General features: G+C 43.0%; 1 long non-coding RNA gene across 1 annotated transcript; it reads left to right on the forward strand.

Moving 5' to 3' along the window:
- Positions 1 to 14715: 14715 nt before the first annotated feature.
- LOC146682287 (uncharacterized) lies at positions 14716 to 18352 on the forward strand. The gene is made up of 3 exons (XR_014918114.1): positions 14716 to 14879; positions 14975 to 15192; positions 18301 to 18352. It is a non-coding gene; the product is annotated as an uncharacterized LOC146682287 (long non-coding RNA).
- Positions 18353 to 19956: the final 1604 nt, after the last annotated feature.

Below are 19956 nucleotides of genomic sequence, written 5' to 3' on the forward strand. Positions count from 1 at the left end.
TAATCACATAACAAAATGAGACAAATACAAACATGAACTCAGAGCGCTGGGTCAGAGACCCAGCCTGTGACAGAGCCCCCCCCCTTAAGGGCGGATTCCAGACGCCCGAAAACAACCAGAAAACAAAAACCACAACAACCCACCCAGGGCGGGCGGAGGGGGACCAGGAAGGAGGGCCAGAAACAAAACCAAAAACAAAGCACCAGAAGCACACAGGCCAAAAACAACAAGGGCACAAGAGTCCGAGACCCAGCTTCAGGAGGACATTCTGGGAGTTGACAGCAAAACAAAATAGAGTCCAAAAGGTCGGGAGGCCGACCAGGAGGCCAACGGTCCAGCAGCCCAAAATCCAAGAGTTCCGGGGGCCGACCCGGAGGTCGAAAGCACAGCAGGCCAGAGATCAAAAGTTCAGGAGGCCGACCAGGAGGCCCACGGTCCAGCAGGCCAGTGACCAAAAGTTCAGGGGGCCGACCCGGAGGTCGAGAGCACAGCAGGCCAGAGACCAAAAGTTCAGGGGGCCGACCCGGAGGTCGAGAGCACAGCAGGTCATAGTTCATCAGTTCAGGCGGCTGACCCTGATGGCAACGAAGTCCAGCTGACGGCCCGGAAAGCGGCCAGCGATTCCGAGGGGCAAAACGTGGCTTGGGCGGCAGGAACACAGCCGCAGGACCAGGTGAGGCCGACACAGAAGCAGAGGCCGAGGCCGGACCAGGCGAAGCAGAAACAAAGGCTAAAGCCGGACCAGGCGAAGCAGAAGCCGAGGCTTAGGCTGGACCAGGCGAAGCAGAAGCCGAGGCTGAGGCTGGACCAGGCGAAGCAGAAGCCGAGGCTGAGGCTGGACCAGGCGAAGCACAGGCTGGAGCTGCAGCAGACGAAGCACAGGCTGGAGCTGCAGCAGATGAAGCACAGGCTGGAGCTGCAGCAGACGAAGCACAGGCTGGAGCTGCAGCAGACGAAGCACAGGCTGGAGCTGCAGCAGACGAAGCAGAGGCTGAAGCAGGACCAGGCGAAGCAGAAGCCGAGCCAGAGGCTGGTCCAGGCGAAGCAGAAGCAGAGGCTGAAGCTGGACCGGGCGAAGCACAGACCGGAGCTGGTCCTGGCGTAGCAGAGGCAGAACCAGGTGACAGTGAGGCAGCCACAGGTGGTGGCCGGACGGGCTCCTCAGGCCCCCCAGCCGACATGGCAGGAGGCTGCGGAAGTTGCAGCAACACACAGTCTATATTGGGTGAAATGAGTTTATATGTGTTCTCAGACTGAGGTGTGGCAGAACCAGGCGAGGCGTCGTCCTCAGGCTGAGGCGTAGAAGCAGCAAGCAGTAGTGCAGCAGGTGGTGGTCCTGCAGGAGGTGGCGCTGCAGCCACAGGTGGTGAAGCAGAAGGTGGCTGAACGGGCTCCTCAGGCCCTCCAGCTGACGTGGCGTGAGGCTGAACGGGCTCCTCGGGCCCTCCAGCTGACGCGGCGTGAGGCTGGTGCGGTTCTTCTGAACCCCCAGCTGACGTGGCACGAGGCTGGACGGGCTCCTCGGGCCCCCCAGCTGACGAGGCATGAGGCTGGTGTGGTTCTCCTAAACCCCCAGCTGACGAGGATGGTGGCCGGATGGGCTCCTCGGGCCCTCCAGCTGACGAGGTGTGAAATTGGACGGGCTCCTCGGGCCCTCCAGCAGACGAGACATGAAGCTGGCTGGGTTCTCCCGAACCTCCAGCAGACGAAACATGAAGCTGGCTGGGTTCTTCCGAACCTCCAGCAGATGACACATGAAGCTGGCTGGGTTCTCCTGAACCTCCAGCAGACGAGACATGAAGCTGGCTGGGTTCTCCTGAACCTCCAGCAGACGAGACGCGAGGCCGGACGGGCTCCCCGGGCCCTCCAGCTGGCACTGAAATAGGCTGTGTTAAGTCTAATTGTTGAATGTTGCCATTGTGTTTCTTAAATTTGTACAGTCTTAGTTTAAGCAGTAGGATCAAAGCCATTCCTTTGATCCTGACCACCTCTCCAGCCACTCTGTGCTGGGGGAGGTTTTATTGTAGATACATCCTATCTGAAAGATCTGTTTCTTTTGATGTAAGCTTCCTGGGTTTATGACCCTTTGGTCAGCAGGAGGTCTCACACACACATTCTCACATAACACACACACACACACACACACACACACACACACACACACACACACAGTGTATACATTTACATACAGTGCCTTGTCTTTGTAACCAAAGGGGGGTTGCAAGGGGAGGTGCTTTGTAAACTATTGTTTGAAGTTTGTCAATAAAAGGCAGCGAGAGGAGGCCACCATTTTGGGGTTCTTTGTCGTGCTGGACACAGACGAGGCCTCCCTTGTGCAAGTAATGGATCGATCGACTGTCTTGTTTTCTTCATGATGAATAAGTCTCTAGAATTAGCGGGGTTTGTGGAAACACAGACCCAACATTTATTTGGTCCTTCGGAGCCGGAGCCTAACACATTGCATCCACCGAGGAGAGGGAGAGGACGCCACCGCAACGTCTGGGATGATTGACGTAAAGCCCTGGTGTTTTTGGCTTGCCACCAGGCCGGGAAGTTTGCGCCTGACCTCCCCTCGGGATGGATGACGATTGACGGGATCCAGAGACTCTTCCCATGAACGTAAACAAACAGTGAGTACAGAAGGCCTTAGAGAGCGTCTCTATAACCGCGTGAATGAATGTGGGATCCTAGAAACGCGTCACCGTGATTCTGCGTGAAACGTTTGAGTCCCGGGGAGCGCTGGTCACGAGAGCGCACGTGGACCCAAAACAATAGAGAGCGGCTACGGGCTGTGCGTTAAACGTGAGTCCGGGAGCGCGCTAGCCGCGTGAGAGAGACGCAGGCTTCTCCGCCGTTTGGGGCGTGGAGAGTTCTCCGCCATTTGGGGCGTGGAGAGAACCTAGGTTCAGAGTCCGGAATCTCCGCCATTTGGGGCGTTGGAGAGTGTCCGAAGGTTGAATTCTCCGCCATATGGGGCGTTTGAGAGTTTTCAACAGAGAGCGCTAGCTGTGCGTGCAGACGCAAGCGATAGGCCTATGTTGTGTGTGTGTGCGGGCCAGACGTGGTCTGCGTGAGTGTGGCTGATTGTTGTCTTGTAATGGAGAATAAAATGTGTAAGTCTGCCTTAGAAGGAGATGTAAAAGTTATGCAGAAAGTTTTACCAGGCAGCACGCAGTATGTAGGTTGTTGGTATAAGAAATGTGGATTTGAAGGGACATTAGTGGAAGTTAAGTGTAAAATGCTGGTAGAAAGAATAGCTGTAAGTGTAGCAGGTAAAACAGGTAAAGCGAAGCAGAGGAAGGAATTGCAGTTAGCAGTTGCTAAGTTGTGGCTGGAGCAGGCTCAGAAGAGGAGAGAAGCACAGAATGTTAAAAGAGCAATATTGCAAGAAGTAGTTGTGAAACCTGAGGATGAAACTACAGCTCAATCCACTGCAACTACTCTAGAACAACACCGTAGAAAAGCATTAGGAAGAGCAAGAATGTTAGCAGAAAGTAGAGTCAGAGAAGAGCGTGAGAGAGCAGAGGTAGAAGTGGAGGAGAGATTAGAGGCATATTAGGAGCAGCATTGAGTCCAAGACAGACTAGGCAAGAGAGGAGACAGAAAAGATGAAGAAAGTTTTTCTCCTGATCAATTCCGCGAGTGTGAGAGTGTCTGACGTCATGGTGTGTGTGAAAGGTATCCAGCTGGGGCAGACGTGATTCTGCATGTCACCTGCCCAGTGGACAAAAAGAAATAAAATAGTTGTGTGGATGAATGATAGCATGATGAGTGTTTGGTGTTTCTCAGTCTGAAACAGCTGTAATGCTATTTTCTGTTTTGGAGAAAAGTACAGTTAAAGAAAAAAAAAACAGAGAGAGATGTGTGTTGTTTTAAGCAGTGATGAGAATAATGGAAGTGTGGTGAGAGATGAACACAAAAACATACTGAAAATGCATTAACTATACTAACCCCACATGCATATACACATACAATGATACTCATGAGACCAGACAGCATCTTAAGCATGAGATTCTGTTTGTCATCTTGTCCAAGTCACTAGTAAGATGAAGGTGATACATAGACTAGTGGACTGAATATTATAGGAGGACAGATGGTTGCATCATAGAGGAGGAAACAGAATGCTGATGAGAGGTCTTAAATGAGTGAGTTGAGTGAGCTGATTGTGAGTTTCTGGTGTGTGAAGAAGTTTTACCATGGCACACATTTAGTTACATGAGAACTAAAACTTATTATGTGCTAAGACAACAGGGTTATGCTGTATGTTGTGTGTATGGCTGATTGGATGAATGTTTGAGATTAAACTGGCTGTTTGATTTGTCTTTTATTACTAAAGTTGAACCTGCCAATTGGGTTGTTACGATTTATCCCCCTGGCATGAAGAACACGTGTCATGATTTAAACAAGGCCTATCTTTCCTTTATTTTCTTTGATTTCTTTTATTTTCTTTCTTTTATTTTGTTACTTTCATGGTGCACTGAAAGTTTTGTTTGATGATCTCTGTTTGAGCAGATCTGCACGATTAGAATCGAAGCGTCGTCGAGAAAACTGTTGCAAAGTGAGCTTCTCCAAAATTAAAATGGGCTCTTATTTGGGACAATCAGGAAACAAATTCCTGTCCAAAAGGATTCAACGAGGAAATCCAGTCTAAATTATTTTTCTTTTTGAAATGACGTTGTTTTGCTGAGCGTGGAAACGAATGCGACGATAATTTCCACAATTAGCAAAAGAAGGAATCACTGAGTGAATGAGTAAGAATTTTAAAATAAATGGGGAACTGACTGACTGACAAAAGCTGACAAGACTGACTGACTTAACACCATTGTGTGAAGTTAACCCCCACCTGACAAAGGTGTGGATGTATCTCTGTGTGTGTCTCTGTTGCAGGAGCAGGAGACCACAGGAGGAAACTTGGGTCACATGACTATGTGAACTCTGAAAATTTAACCTTTTAGTTTATATTTTTCTGTGTCTGTGAATTTACCATGTGTGTGTTATTCATAGGCTTGTGTTGCTCACAGAGATAACTGTGACAAAGTATGCACACACCTGCGCAGTGCTAATATTTGCATTTTCTTTTCTTACAGCATGCCAGTTCTTCATGTGAATTGATGATGCGATTTATACCAGGACAACTGGTTGATGTTCTTTCCCACTACAGGATTTCTGGGTTTATATGTGAATGACATTCTTTCCACGGCTAGGGTTAGCTAACTTTATGGTGTTTTTATGGCACCTCTGGAACCTGTTGACCTGTGTCTGACCTCCGTCTGACCACAGTCAATGGGTATTGTTAATGTTTGTTTCTCTGAGAATGCTGTGGAGGATTCGGCAGAAGCGGTCAAGTGACATGAGTAAAACGAATAAGAGATTACGATATTTATGGAATAGTTTATTATGGGCTCATTTGCTGGCCACTTTTGGACCCATAATAAATATATGAGTGGAGTGACTTTGCTTAAGAGAAGTCACCGATTACATTAATGTTAACTGAGCACATGGGATGATCCATGTTTGAGGCGAATTATGGTAATGATAGTGATTTAATGATTTGAGAAAACCTGCACATGACACTTGTCTCGCCCGTGCTGAATGCGTATTACTTTTTTGATATAATTGTTTATACGTGTGAAGTTTGATTTTATTCCAGATTTTGTGTATGCAGGCTCCTGGTGGAGCCAGTTTTTAAGACAGGGATCCAGGTTTGGTGAGTTGATGCATGAGAAGTGTCCATGCGTCAAGAGGTGGGGTCCAGAATTAATATTAAACAATGTTTACTATTATTGTTGCAGTGATTTGTGTGATTAGCTGTTTATTTACAAGTATTAAACCTATGCAAGTGGTGCATCCATGTTCAGATGAGGCTTTGATGGCCTATAAGTGAAGTTCACTGATTATAATGTGGAATGACGTTGAGATGTTAAATAATTTGGAATAAATTATGGGAAAAAGTAGAAGTTTAATGAGTTTAGAATAAACCCGCAATGATACTTGTCTCTGTGATGCTGAATACTTTATTACTCTTATGATCTACAGTTGGTTGCAAATGTGAAGTTGTTTAAATTTAAGACTTTGTCTTCTGTGATACAGGAGCTGGGAGTTAAACAAGCTGAACATTTAAGTGCTGATTAATGTTCTTACACAGGGTTACAGCTTGGAGTGAAGCTGCTCCAAGGGACAAACCCTGGAGATTGTTTTAGGGAGACTGTGCAACACTCTTGTACATGTCTCATTGGGGAGTTGACACATGGCGAAAGCCGTGTGGCGAGAGGAGTGTCATTTTTTCAATTTGTAGATGTCATGAGGTGCCATGATGAGAAGGAGTGACTGAGAGGATCGTCCACAAGATGGAAGCTGAGGCCTGGAGAGAGTCTTCAGGAGGATCGGAGATCACCTTCAGCACAGAGAGCTGTGCTACTGGGCTTCCAAAGGATTGTCACAAGGAGACTTTCAGCGTTGGAAAATGGAACCTGAGGGAGCGTGCCAAGCTCCAAAAAGTGACAGCGCAGAGGAGGTCCAGCGATGGACTTGTGGTTCTGTGAACAGCACAAATGCCAGGTGACTGTAAAATAACTAACAGCACTTTATCCACAAGTGAAGCCAGTAACTCACTATCCTAAAAGATTAGCTCTAGTTGCTCGTGCTTTACCTCCATGCGTGAGATCAGTATGTGCAGCAGCTTAAGCTGTACAATGTTTCAATAGTTTATTTCACCTTTTGCAATTGTTAGTTCCACACGAGGTAGATGTTTACTATTGCAGACTAAACTTACATTTCTGACACCTACAAGACACTTGTCTTTAATGTTACTCTCACAACCACACATATTACCATAAAGTGGTGCAGAATTCTGAATCTGTCCAACCCTTTTTGCCAACGGAGGAGGGCACTTCTCATGAGTGTAGAGAGCGCGAGGAGAAGAAGTGTAAGCTGAGGGATGACTTAATAGATGTGCCACTCGTTGAGGGAAAGGTTTGGTTTGTTGATGATTTGAGTTTTACAACAGCAGAGGGACAGACTAGAACACGTTTTACTGTAGCTGACAGTGAGAGAGAGTTATCTATGTAGGACAACTAGCATGTTTCATGTTTGCTTGAGCAGCAGAGATGCTAGCTTTAACGGAAGCGTGTAAAGCTGTAGAGAGACAATATACACTGATAGGCAGTATACATTTGCTACTGTACATTTCTTTGTAGTGCAGTGAGTGAGACGAGGGGTGACAACCTCTACAGGGAAACCTGCAGAACACACCAAACTCTTGCAAAATCTGCTGGAGGCAGCGTTATTAACCAGTGGAATTGCCGTTTGTAAATGTGCAGCACACATGTGAGGGAAAGATCCGGTTGCATTAGGGAAAGTTTTTGCAGATAAGATCGCAAAAGAGGCAGCTTTAGTTAAACATGGTGTTAACCTTTTATCAGTACAGCATTAGCAGACATGCAGGCCCACTCACCTACTGCAGGACAATAGTTGTGACTTACAGAGGGAGCAAGCTTGCAGGATGATTTTTTATCTGTGTGATAAACCAGTACTGCCTAATAATTTGTATAAGACTGCTGCTATTTTGAGCCATTGGCTATGCCATGTCTCAAACAGGAGGGAGATGAGCAGTCGTTATACTCACTCTAGGATTATTAAATACTTTTAAAAAAAAACTTTTTTGCAGAGAGAACTAATGGAATAGTAAAGTTAAGATTTAGGAAGACAGGCAGGACATGGTTAGACTGTATAGAATAAGTACACGAGGATTACTCCAACAGAGAATGGTCTGACTCTTTGAGATTACACATGTTAGAGCATTTAGAGTTCCAGTCTTCTGTAGTGATGATAGAAAAGCAGAAGAGAGAGCATATTAGCAGATTAGATGCTTGAAAATGTTTAAAAGTAAAGTAGTCATGAGAACAAATGATCTGCCAGATGATTCTGTTTCTTCGCAGGAGCAGAGCCTGAAGTCTGGAGATTGGATGATGATAAGGCCATGGAGAGGAAGTGCTGGTCCAGTCCATGGTGGGAAGGTCCATATCGGATGCTGCTGACGACGACCACAGCAGTGAAGATTGCTGGAAGGAACACTTGGATATATCAAGCGCACTGCAAGAAGGTGACACACATCCAGGCCAGCTCGGAGTAAGTGGCAGGAAGACCGGGAACAAAGGGGGGGGAAAGCCTCCAGGGCCCCTCGTCTCAATCCGGTGAAGAAACCAACTGAGCCACAGGTACTCATCAGAATGGCTGGGAATGTGCTGTGCATCTTCTTGTGCCTGTGGACCCTGAGTGGGATGACAGGGAGCGCACTGGAACAGAGCAAACCACACCCAGTACCAGCATGGGTTTTCAACAACTACTGGTGGCAGTTTAAGAACACAACCACTCACATAAAGAACGAGACCAATGGTTATGCTTGTGATGCCACTGGCTACACATTCTTCTGGACTGTGGCCCTGTAGCATCACTGAGAGCGAGACAGTTTGTTTGGTTGCTTTAGCAACACATCCAGGAACACTGCCAACTTTTCAACTGCTCTGAACCTGAATGGAAGGTTGATTCACCAGTAGCTGGGAAGGTGAACTGCTCTGGTAGGACAGACCTGCTCGTCTGACTCAAAGAATATGACTTGTTGCAGGACATTATACAGTTAAACGAACTGGAAACAGGCCAATTGCCTATGTGTACGAAGGACAATGGATTAGCCCAAGTTGGAGATTAACCATGGAACATGGCAACATCACTTATTCTTTTGTCTTCTGCAAGAAGGATGTAAACAGAGAAGCCTTTTGTCTACATTTACATCATGAACACTTGAGGTTTTGAGCCAAGAAGATCAAAACACCTTGATCCAATTTCCTTTACAAAGCTTTTTCTGTGGTGACAACAGGACAGGAGAAGAGTTGTAAATGCAGATAATTCACCAGTTGACTCTAACCCCCACAGGATGCCTACAGTGAGAAGATTTGGGGGTTGATAGGAGTCAATAAATAAGGGTGTTGACTTGCTGCAGCTTTGAAGTTAGCTGAGAGCCACATGGACAAACAATAAAGTCAACTGATGCATTTAAATACCTATGTCTATATACAGTTGGATTGTAGTGACACATGATTTTTGAGAATGATGATTCTTCTTGTTTGACCTTTGACATTCAGTTGTTTACTTGAAGAAATACATAATGAATTGCACGACAGGAGTAGATCCGCCACAAGGCTGGATAGCTTGGTTACCGTCTGGTCCTTGGTGGCATCTTCTTTTGAAAATATTAATTCCTGTTTTTGAACTGTTGACATTGATTTGCTTATGTATAGGATGTAGTTTACTGTGCATGAATGAAATCTACACTGACACTGTCTAAACAAAGGGTGCATAAGTTGAAATTTAAGAACAATGACAAAAAGGAGGGAAATGTTAAGTCTAATTGTTGAATGTTGCCATTGTGTTTCTTAAATTTGTACAGTCTTAGTTTAAGCAGTAGGATCAAAGCCATTCCTTTGATCCTGACCACCTCTCCAGCCACTCTGTGCTGGGGGAGGTTTTATTGTAGATACATCCTATCTGAAAGATCGGTTTCTTTTGATGTAAGCTTCCTGGGTTTATGACCCTTTGGTCAGCAGGAGGTCTCACACACACATTCTCACATAACACACACACACACACACACACACACACACACACACACACACACACACAGTGTATACATTTACATACAGTGCCTTGTCTTTGTAACCAAAGGGGGGTTGCAAGGGGAGGTGCTTTGTAAACTATTGTTTGAAGTTTGTCAATAAAAGGCAGCGAGAGGAGGCCACCATTTTGGGGTTCTTTGTCGTGCTGGACACAGACGAGGCCTCCCTTGTGCAAGTAATGGATCGATCGACTGTCTTGTTTTCTTCATGATGAATAAGTCTCTAGAATTAGCGGGGTTTGTGGAAACACAGACCCAACAGGCTGCACAAGCTGCACCTCCGTCTCCGGCTCCAAACCGGCCTGGATAGCAGTCCCACAACAGCTTAGCTGAGCCTGTTGGCTAGCATTTCCTGTGCAAACAGTCTCTTCACAGCCAGGCTCATGAACCGGAAAAACAGTGTCAGTTTCCATAACCTCCGGAGAAAAAACATGAGGAGCCAAAATATAATCACTCACTTGCGTTCGTGGTGCGGAGCGTTGGTGACGCGCACGCCGCTTTTTCTTGTGAGTGGAAGACGTCGGAGCGATGGGTGGAAGTCCCTGGTAACTCCGAGGTCCCCCGAGAGCCAGTCGAGTTCCCCGGAAAGAGGGCTCGTGCTCCGGAATGAGCCATGGCTTCCACCGGAGCTCCTCCTCCAACAGAGCGCAGAATATCGACTGGCGCTCGTCGTGGTCTAACTCTATGGTGTCCAGTGCTTCCCCGCACTGGACCGTGGCAAGAGCATGGCGAGACTGTGACGAGGGCGTGGAAACTGGTGAGCTGTGAGGTGGGGACGCTGCAGCGAGTCTCAGCGAGCCGACACGAACTGTCTCAGGCTCGCAAGGCAGCGGCAGTGATTCCTGTTCGCAGTCCTGATGTTGTTGAAGTGAAAAAATAGTGCGAACGAAATCCTGCACATCCTCCGACAATTCTCCCGTGTAGACAGGGTAAGCAGACAGGATCTGGCGAAGCCGAACTTTAACTGACTCCGCCTCACTCTCCTGTCTGCATACAGAATAGATGTTCCATTGTCCCTGGAGGATGGTCACACGAGCGCTGAACTCAAAAAAATCCTCGCAGACATCCGCTGGGTCCATACTGGTCGGTTCGTTCTGTCACGGCGGGGTGCGCCGGTGTGTGTGGAAACAGGACCCAAAAGCAGATGACGATGAGGAGTAGTAAGGTTTAACAGAAAGGTGAGGCTTTATTTAAATGACGGCAGGGTTAAACCAGGAAACCAAAACAAACTGGCAAAACACTAAGAAACAAAACACTAAAGGTACTAAGACCAAAAACTATAACTATAACTGAGGTGGAAAATAACAGGCAAAGACTAAGACTATAACTGTAACTCTGGTGAGATAAACAGACTAAGACTAACGTGGAATTAACAGACGAAAACTAGAACTATGGCTGAGGTAAACAGACGAACCGACAATGGCATGAAGAAAACAAAGGGCTTAAATACATACAAGAGGTGATCAGGGGAAGTAGAGACACATGAGGGGAACAGCTGACTAACATAAACCTAATGACAGGACCAGGAGAGGAAAGCTAAATACAATAAACAAAGAACACATGACACTGTCAGAATAAAACAGGAAACACTAAAACTAGACATGACAGCACAAACTAACAGACCTAATACATAATGAATAAATACAAGAACCCAAAACATAGAAAACCAGAGGAACAATAAACAAAAGCTGCCCAAACTAAAGACAGAGACGAAATGACACAAAACGAATCACATAACAAAATGAGACAAATACAAACATGAACTCAGAGCGCTGGGTCAGAGACCCAGCCTGTGACACTAAGATACTTTTGTATCTCAATCATCTTTTGTATGTATTATTGTAGGGTCTATCTTACAATATAAAGCACCTTGAGGTGACCGTTGTCGTGATTTGGCACGATATAAATAAAATTGACCTAAAATGAATTGAATACTGCACAGGGCCCTCAAGCTCTCAGGCTTCTTGTAGCAGACCTGAGCTTGACGGACAGAGCGCCCTGAGTGAGAGGGGAATTATTGTTTTTTGGGTGGTTTTTTTTTGCCAAATTACAAATGCAATATATGCTAAAAAGGAATTCTAGGTTCAAATTTAAACCTCATTTTATAATATAAGAAATACTTATATTATAAGTAAGACCAACCGCCCTTATGGGCGAGAGGGGAATTGTGTTTTGTTTTTTTGCCAATTTCAAATGTGATTTATGCTAAAAAGACATTCTAGGTTCAAAATTTAAACTTGTTTTATAACATAAGTAATAAATTCAAATGAGTGATAGTTCGCACTAACAACATCTCCAAAGGAAGATATGCAAATTATGTTAGTTAAGTTACATTTAAAGTTCCAAACGAGTAATCCTCCATTCCAAGTTCAGATATACACTATTGGTAAGAGATCACATGATAAAAGCAGAGGGCATGATGGGTTGGAAGATCTGAATGCTAAGATCCCCGTAGGTTATATGCAGAGCTGTTAGTGTTTCAGTTGAAGATTGTGGAATTACATAGAGGTAAGTTGGGATAAAATTCACTAAATCTGTCACGGCTGGCGGAATGAGCCGTGTGGTGTGGAGGAAAGGGAGGACCCAAAATGCAGCAGTGACTGATGATACGAGTGATGTTTATTTACAAAGTGACAATGGCAGAAACAGGCAGTGAGGCATGACAAAACAACTGAAGAAACCTAAACTGGGAGAACTAAATGACAAACCTGAGACCATACAAAAGGGGTGCGGGGCAGAGAGACGCAGAGACAGGAACACCATAGAACGCAGACGAGCCGACAATGAACACAGACCGACACCCACTAAATATACACACACAAGGTAATCAGGTAATCACACACAGGAGGGAAGAACAGCTGAACCTAATACACATGAGGACCGGAGGACACAAGCTGAACACAATGACAACAGACACAGACCTTCAAAATAGAATAGAAAATCCAGAACATGAGCCTTCAAAGTAAAGCAGGAACACACAGACTGATTTACAACACAACACGGGGACATGAACAGAGCACCAAGGACAGACACAGGTAGGGCTGAATACACACACCAAACTACAGGTTCAACCCTAAACCAATACAAAATCAGAATAAACACAAAGCACAAAAATGAACTTCAAGGAAACACAAAACGCTGGGCCAAAATGACCCAGGACCATGACAAAATCCTTCCAACTGTAAGATCCCAATCCCTAATCTCTTTTGTAACATTTAAATAGTAAAATTCCAACTATTAAATATAAATCACTAATGTTTAAAAGATTTTAATTTCCCTGTTTCCCATTATTCTTATTTCGTTTTTTCATTTTTTTTAGGTTTCCTTTCTTAATTCCTACGTGAATGGTGACATATTGTCACAGTCAAGAAACAAGTGAGTAACAAAATGTTTTTATTTTGTTCATACTTTTATACCTTGTAGCACCACACATTAAGACCTATGTAATTGTCTGTGAGCGCCCATTGAATTTATTTTAATCGTACTATCTGCGTATCATTTTGAGTGAAAAATGTTTTTAGGCTTCATCTGCCTGCTAGACAGATTATGTGTCAAATCAAAAAGGAACATAGCCCTACAGTAAATAAGTACACATACAGAAATCAGCACATAGAGACATTGACCCTTGAAATTCTTTAACAACACAAATTTGCGATGCTTCCAAATCTTAAATAACCGTCCATGTTAAAAAGGAGTTCTTCCTTCAAACTGCCATTAAAATGCCACCAAAGTCCTGATTCCAATTCAAAGTGGTAGGCTTTTTATATATATATCAAGGTTTTCTTATATTTCTCTTCTTATTTTTCAAGTATTGGGACATATGCTCCTCAATTTGAAGACTTGTTGGCAAAAAATTATTCACCTGTTCTGATGTGTATTCTTCTCTACAGGAAAAATGCCACGTCAGATGACAGAATGCCCAATATGCTTGATTCCATATGTTGCAGTTGGGCAGCATTTAAAAAAATACCACCATGTTGTAAACAAAGAAGAATTACATTTACTGCTAAATTACTGCTCTACAGTGTAAGTCACTGTCATACAGTATATGAAAAAACATTGCAACAATTTAAAGTGGTAGTTGTAGTTACATTTGTCAAACTGGATGTGATATGCAGTTACAGGGGCAGGCTGGACTGTCCAGTATGTAAAGTTAAAAACCGTATAAGACTGGACAAGCACTTGGAAAATGTCCACTGTGAGATTGAGGTTAGTGTTTTGTATAGCTTACATTTTGTTGTTAAATTAGAATGCATTCTTATGTGACATGTTTCACTAACTTTCTCAAACATTGCTGTTCTATTGTTTATACCCTTTCAGAAATCAGATCAGAAGAAAGCAATGAGGACAGCGAAACGATTGGCTAATCTGAAAGCCCTCAAAGCTCTCAGACGTTCAAATCCACAGCCTCCAATGGTGACCTCACTGGACATAGAGCAGCTGACTGAAAGCAGTGATCAAGAGGAGCAAAGTGATAGCAGTGACACCAGTGAAGAATCTGCAGAGATTAGAGAAGACAGCTCAGTCCATTCCCCTGTCAATCAGTCAGATGATGCTCAAGTCCAACATCAGACTTGCAAAAATTGCAAAGAACTGCATTTGAAACTACAACAACTGAAAAGTAAACTGAAAAGACTGAAATCCTCTAAGGATAAACCTGGCCTCAAACCCCTCAACCCCCCAAAGCGCCAGAAATTTGAAAGACATAAACCTGACCCAACAGCCCGGCTTCCTAAATTTGGTATGAATTATTTAACAAAAGTGTTTTTTGTTGTGTAGTGTAATGTGAATTTGGATAACTGGTTGTTCTATTTATTATTGTAGGCTCTATCTTAAAGTATAAAGTGCCTTGAGGCAAATGTTGTTGTGACTTGAATGGAATTTAATTGAATTCTATCAAGGAAGTTAAATCCTGCTAATTAGCAATATCTTCCAAATATCATTGTCAACCAATTCAATTAGAAGAATCTTTTCTGTACTTCATCAATTTGTCATGACACTCCTAATTGCTATGTTGTTACTACACTTTATTTTAAACAGAGAAAGTCCTGAATGCTTGGTTTCAGCACATTTGTGGAACAAGTAAAAAGGATGTCGACAACGCCAGACAACGGGTCCAATATGTCCGTGCCTGGGCATATTTCATGTCTCACAATCAAGTCCCTGCAATGACGTTTGCATTTATGGACAACAGAGAAAGACTGACTGAGTACATTTTTACAAATATCTGTGATATATTAGTCCAGTAATCTCAATAATACTAAAGTGATTACTGATTTGTGTTTGTTTGTGGGGCTTTTTTAGATGGACAACTTATCTGAATAAACATGCCGTGACAACCAAAAGGATTCGGATTGGAAATGTGAGGGCGTTCTTGAAATTTCTAATTGATGCACAACTGCCAGAGGTCAGAGCCTCCCGTAAGGCTTTAAAGGGGACTTTATTTGCACTTCAGTTGGAAATGAAGAAGAGCAGAAGGGAGTTACACACCCACAGGCAAGCCATCCGGATCAAAAAATCACGTAAGATCCAACTTTACTACTTATTCATCACTGTCGTTACCTAGCATGTGTAACAAATACATTATTTATAAATGTCACAATGTCATTACTGTGATGTAGTGAGGAAGGAGGACTCAAAATGTTATAATCTAAAGTATAAATTGTATACAAGTATATATTTTCTGTGCTGTATTTACACAGTGGCATGCAAAAGTTTGTGGAACCCTGATAACTTTCATGGTTTTTCTTTATTAATCATTGGTTGCTTGGATTAGCAATTTCAGTTCAACATATCATATAGCGGACAAACACAATGATATTTCAGAAGTACCACTGTATACAATGTACAAAACAGAAAGTAAACAGAAACTAGGAAATGCAGAGCTGTTAGGCTTCATTTTCTAGTTTCTGTTTACTTTCTTTTTATCTACTTTCTACATGGGAAAACAGTATGTCACCACAAGGAAACAGAGGCACACCATGGATACTAATTCGTATACAAAGTTCAGGAGGACAAAAATAAAGCAGAGAGAATCTACCACAGATGTAGAAAACAAAATTAATCAGGGGGTAAATGTTAAACTAAACAACATAAAATTGGCACCAAAAACAGGAAACGTGACCAGTAACTAACCAGTGGCAACACATAACTAAACATACAAATGCAGAAAGAAACAACATAAAATATCTAAACAATAAGCAAAATAGTAATCAAATTAAAGATACCTACTGATAAAATGAACTATACTGTCAAAAAACACAAAGACAAAAATGGTCAAGGAAATGAGACTATCAAAATTTAGGATATTGATATTTCCTTTTTTCAATTCAATTCAATTCAATTTTATTTATATAGCGCCAAATCACAACAAAAGTCGCCTTAAGGCGCTTCATAGATACAGAGAAAAACCCAACAATCATATGACCCCCTATGATCAAGCACTTTGGCGACAGTGGGAAGGAAAAACTCCCTTTTAACAGGAAGAAACCTCCGGCAGAACCAGGCTCAGGGAGGGGCGGCCATCTGCTGCGACCGGATGGGGTGAGAGAAGGAAGACAGGATAAAGACATGCTGTGGAAGAGAGACAGAGGTTAATAACAGATCTGATTCAATGCAGAGAGGTCTGTTAACACATAGTGAGTGAGAAAGGTGACTGGAAAGGAAAAACTCAATGCATCATGGGAATCCCCCGGCACCCTACATCTATTGCAGCATAACTAAGGGAGGATTCAGGGTCACCTGGTCCAGCCCTAACTATATGCTTTAGCAAAAAGGAAAGTTTTAAGCCTAATCTTAAAAGTAGAGATAGTGTCTGTCTCCCGAATCCAAACTGGAAGCTGGTTCCACAGAAGAGGGGCCTGAAAACTGAAGGCTCTGCCTCCCATTCTACTTTTAAATACTCTAGGAACAACAAGTAGGCCTGCAGAGCGAGAGCGAAGCGCTCTAATAGGGTGATATGGTACTACAAGGTCATTAAGATAAGATGGGGCCTGATTATTTAAGACCTTGTATGTGAGGAGCAGGATTTTGAATTCAATTCTGGATTTAACAGGAAGCCAATGAAGGGAAGCCAAAACAGGAGAAATATGCTCTCTCATTCTAGTCCCTGTCAGGACTCTTGCTGCAGCATTTTGGATTAGCTGAAGGCTTTTCAGCGAGTTTTTTGGACATCCTGATAATAATGAATTACAGTAGTCCAGCCTGGAAGTAATAAATGCATGAACTAGTTTTTCAGCGTCACTCTGAGACAGGATATTTCTAATTTTAGAGATGTTGCGAAAATGGAAGAAAGCAGTCTTACATATTTGTTTAATATGTGCGTTGAAGGACATGTCCTGGTCAAAAATGACTCCAAGGTTCCTCACAGCGTTACTGGAGGCCAAGGTAATGCCATCCAGAGTAAGAATCTGGTTAGATACCATATTTCTAAGATTTTCAGGGCCGAGTACAATAACCTCAGTTTGATCTGAATTAAGAAGCAGAAAGTTAGCGGCCATCCAGGTCTTTATGTCTTTAAGACATTCCTGAAGTTTAACTAATTGGTGTGTGTCATCTGGCTTCATGGACAGATAGAGCTGGGTGCCATCAGCATAGCAGTGAAAATGTATGCTATGTCTTCTAATGATACTGCCTAAGGGAAGCATGTATAATGTAAACAGAATTGGTCCTAGCACTGAACCCTGTGGAACTCCATAATTAACCTCAGTGTGTGAAGAGGACTCTCCATTTACATGCACAAATTGGAGTCTATTAGATAGATATAATACAAACCACTGCAGCACAGTACCTGTAATACCTACAGCATGTTCTAATTGCTCTAATAGGATATTATGGTCAACAGTATCGAATGCTGCACTAAGGTCTAGCAGGACAAGCACAGAGATGAGTCCACTGTCAGAGGCCATAAGAAGATCATTTGTAACCTTCACTAAAGCTGTTTCTGTGCTGTGATGAGCTCTGAAACCTGACTGAAACTCTTCAAATAAACCATTCCTCTGCAGATGATCTGTTAGCTGTTTGACAACTACTCTTTCAAGGATTTTTGATATGAAAGGAAGGTTGGAGATTGGCCTATAATTAGATAAGACTGCTGGGTCTAGAGATGGCTTTTTGAGTAAAGGTTTAACTACAGCCAGCTTGAAGGCCTGTGGTACATAGCCGATTATTAGAGATAGGTTGATCATATTTAAGATCGAAGAATTAATTTTTCACATGAATGTGTTATATTCAGTACTAAGCTTGGTAAACTTGGAAAGTTTAGGAAGTAGGATAAATAAATTGAAAGGGTTAGTATTCTGGATTGGAAAGTAAGATTTAAGTTCAAAATGGCAATCCAATTCATTTTCATATACTGTGAGCTCTGGTCGCCAGTTCTTCTTCCTTACAAAATAATTTTTTGAAAAAAATTAGGTCTAAACTACAACCTGTTGTTTTTGTGCACCCCTGTTGTTTTTCAGGATGTTTCTTCATAAATCATTGGTTGCTTGAATTAGCAATTTCAATTCAATATATCATAAAAATCTGTATTAGGTCTGAAATACAACCTGTTTTATATTTACATCATTGCGTGCAGCATGAATGAGCATGACTGGAGCTGCAGGAACATAAAAACATTCTGTGTCTTTTAGAAATGCTTGTAGATCCTGTCCACATCACTGATTTTCTCCAGATGGCCACCACACACATCCCTGAAGCACTTGGTAAGTGTGTAGTTCATTTCTCCATAAGGACAACTCTAATAACCCCAATAATATCTCTGTTAATGAGAAATTATATAATATTTACTTACCAGCTGTAATCTGTATGTATATATAGTTCAGAATCTCAGATTTACAGAAATATATGACAGAACTTTTTGCTTTCAATTATAACAGACTGCTCATTTATAATCACTTGTTGGACTTTTGATTTTTCTTCAAATATATAATACATATACAAACAGTAGCATTTGTGATGTTTATATAGGATTATATTAGGGGGAGTATATAGCAATATAATCAGTGTTGGGAAGGTTACTTTTAAAATGTATTCTGTTACAGAATACAGAATACATGCCCCAAAATGTATTCTGTAACGTATTCCGTTACGTTACTCAATGACAGTAACGTATTCTGAATACTTTGGATTACTTAATATATTATCATGCTTTTTACAACAACGTGAATGTACTATTGCTGTGTGATTTATTACTATTACTGAAGGTCCGCGGCTCCGAACCGTAGTAAAGGGACCTCTGACTAATACGGCGGGGTCCCTGTCGGCTCGTAGCCGAAAAATAGCTTTACTTTGTTGTGTGGGTCACTTTTTTTGCGAGAGACAGAGAGAGGCGTTGAAAGGCTGCTCCAACGGAACTTATTGTTTTCGGAGGAAAACACAAACACGGTGTACAGTCGAGTCTTAATAGCTTACTTACAACTGGGCTCGTCAGGCACTCTTCTTGGCTGAAGTGGTTATTATTATATTTACATGCTTCCAGCTCCCGTTTTCCTCGACGACAACTCGTACCTTTCCACTCCCCTTTTTCTCCCTCCTCGCGCTCACAGACCCATAACGTGTATGGCAGTCCATTCTCCCTGCAACACTGACTACACTGCCCATGATGCTACATTCTTTAGAGCTATGCTTGTAGCATTCTGCCTGTTAGCTTAGCACAACAACAACAACGAAAAGGCGCTCTCTCACCCAGGAAACACACAGTCGCGCAGAGAGAGAGAGAGCGTCGCCCTGTAACCATGGCAACCGTAACGCTGCCGCCTGGAACAACAGAACGTAGCTGTCAAACAAAACCCAAACAGGAAAGTACCGCAGTGTAATCCAAAGTAACTGTATTCTGAATACCACCTTTTTAAACGGTAACTGTAACGGAATACAGTTACTCATATTTTGTATTCTAAATACGTAACGGCGGTACATGTATTCCGTTACTCCCCAACACTGAATATAATGGATATGCTTCCCTATCCCTTGTGTCTTACTGTGCAACCTCTATGTTACTCAATAGGAATGACAACACAGAGAGAGACTACAGAAAAAGAGAAAGGATTGAGGACAAATGACAATGGGCAACACACAGTAACTACAGATAAAGACAAAGCACTCAGCACAGAGGACAAAGACATAAAGGAACAGGGACCACAGATGGAGACCAGGGTTAAAGAAAAAAACGATTTGAGGGAAGAAGGAACAACTGAAAACAAAGACACAGTTAGAGTAAAAGAAGATGGCCCTGGGACTAGCTATGAGTCTCCAGTGGCACACCCAAAAAAGAGGAAAAGGTCTCTAAT

The sequence above is a fragment of the Copadichromis virginalis genome, linkage group LG23, assembly GCF_057382275.1.
Source record: "Copadichromis virginalis isolate Kocher_CV1m ecotype Utaka linkage group LG23, C_Virginalis_male_GT1.1, whole genome shotgun sequence".
In the NCBI taxonomy this organism is placed as follows: Eukaryota; Metazoa; Chordata; class Actinopteri; order Cichliformes; family Cichlidae; genus Copadichromis; species Copadichromis virginalis.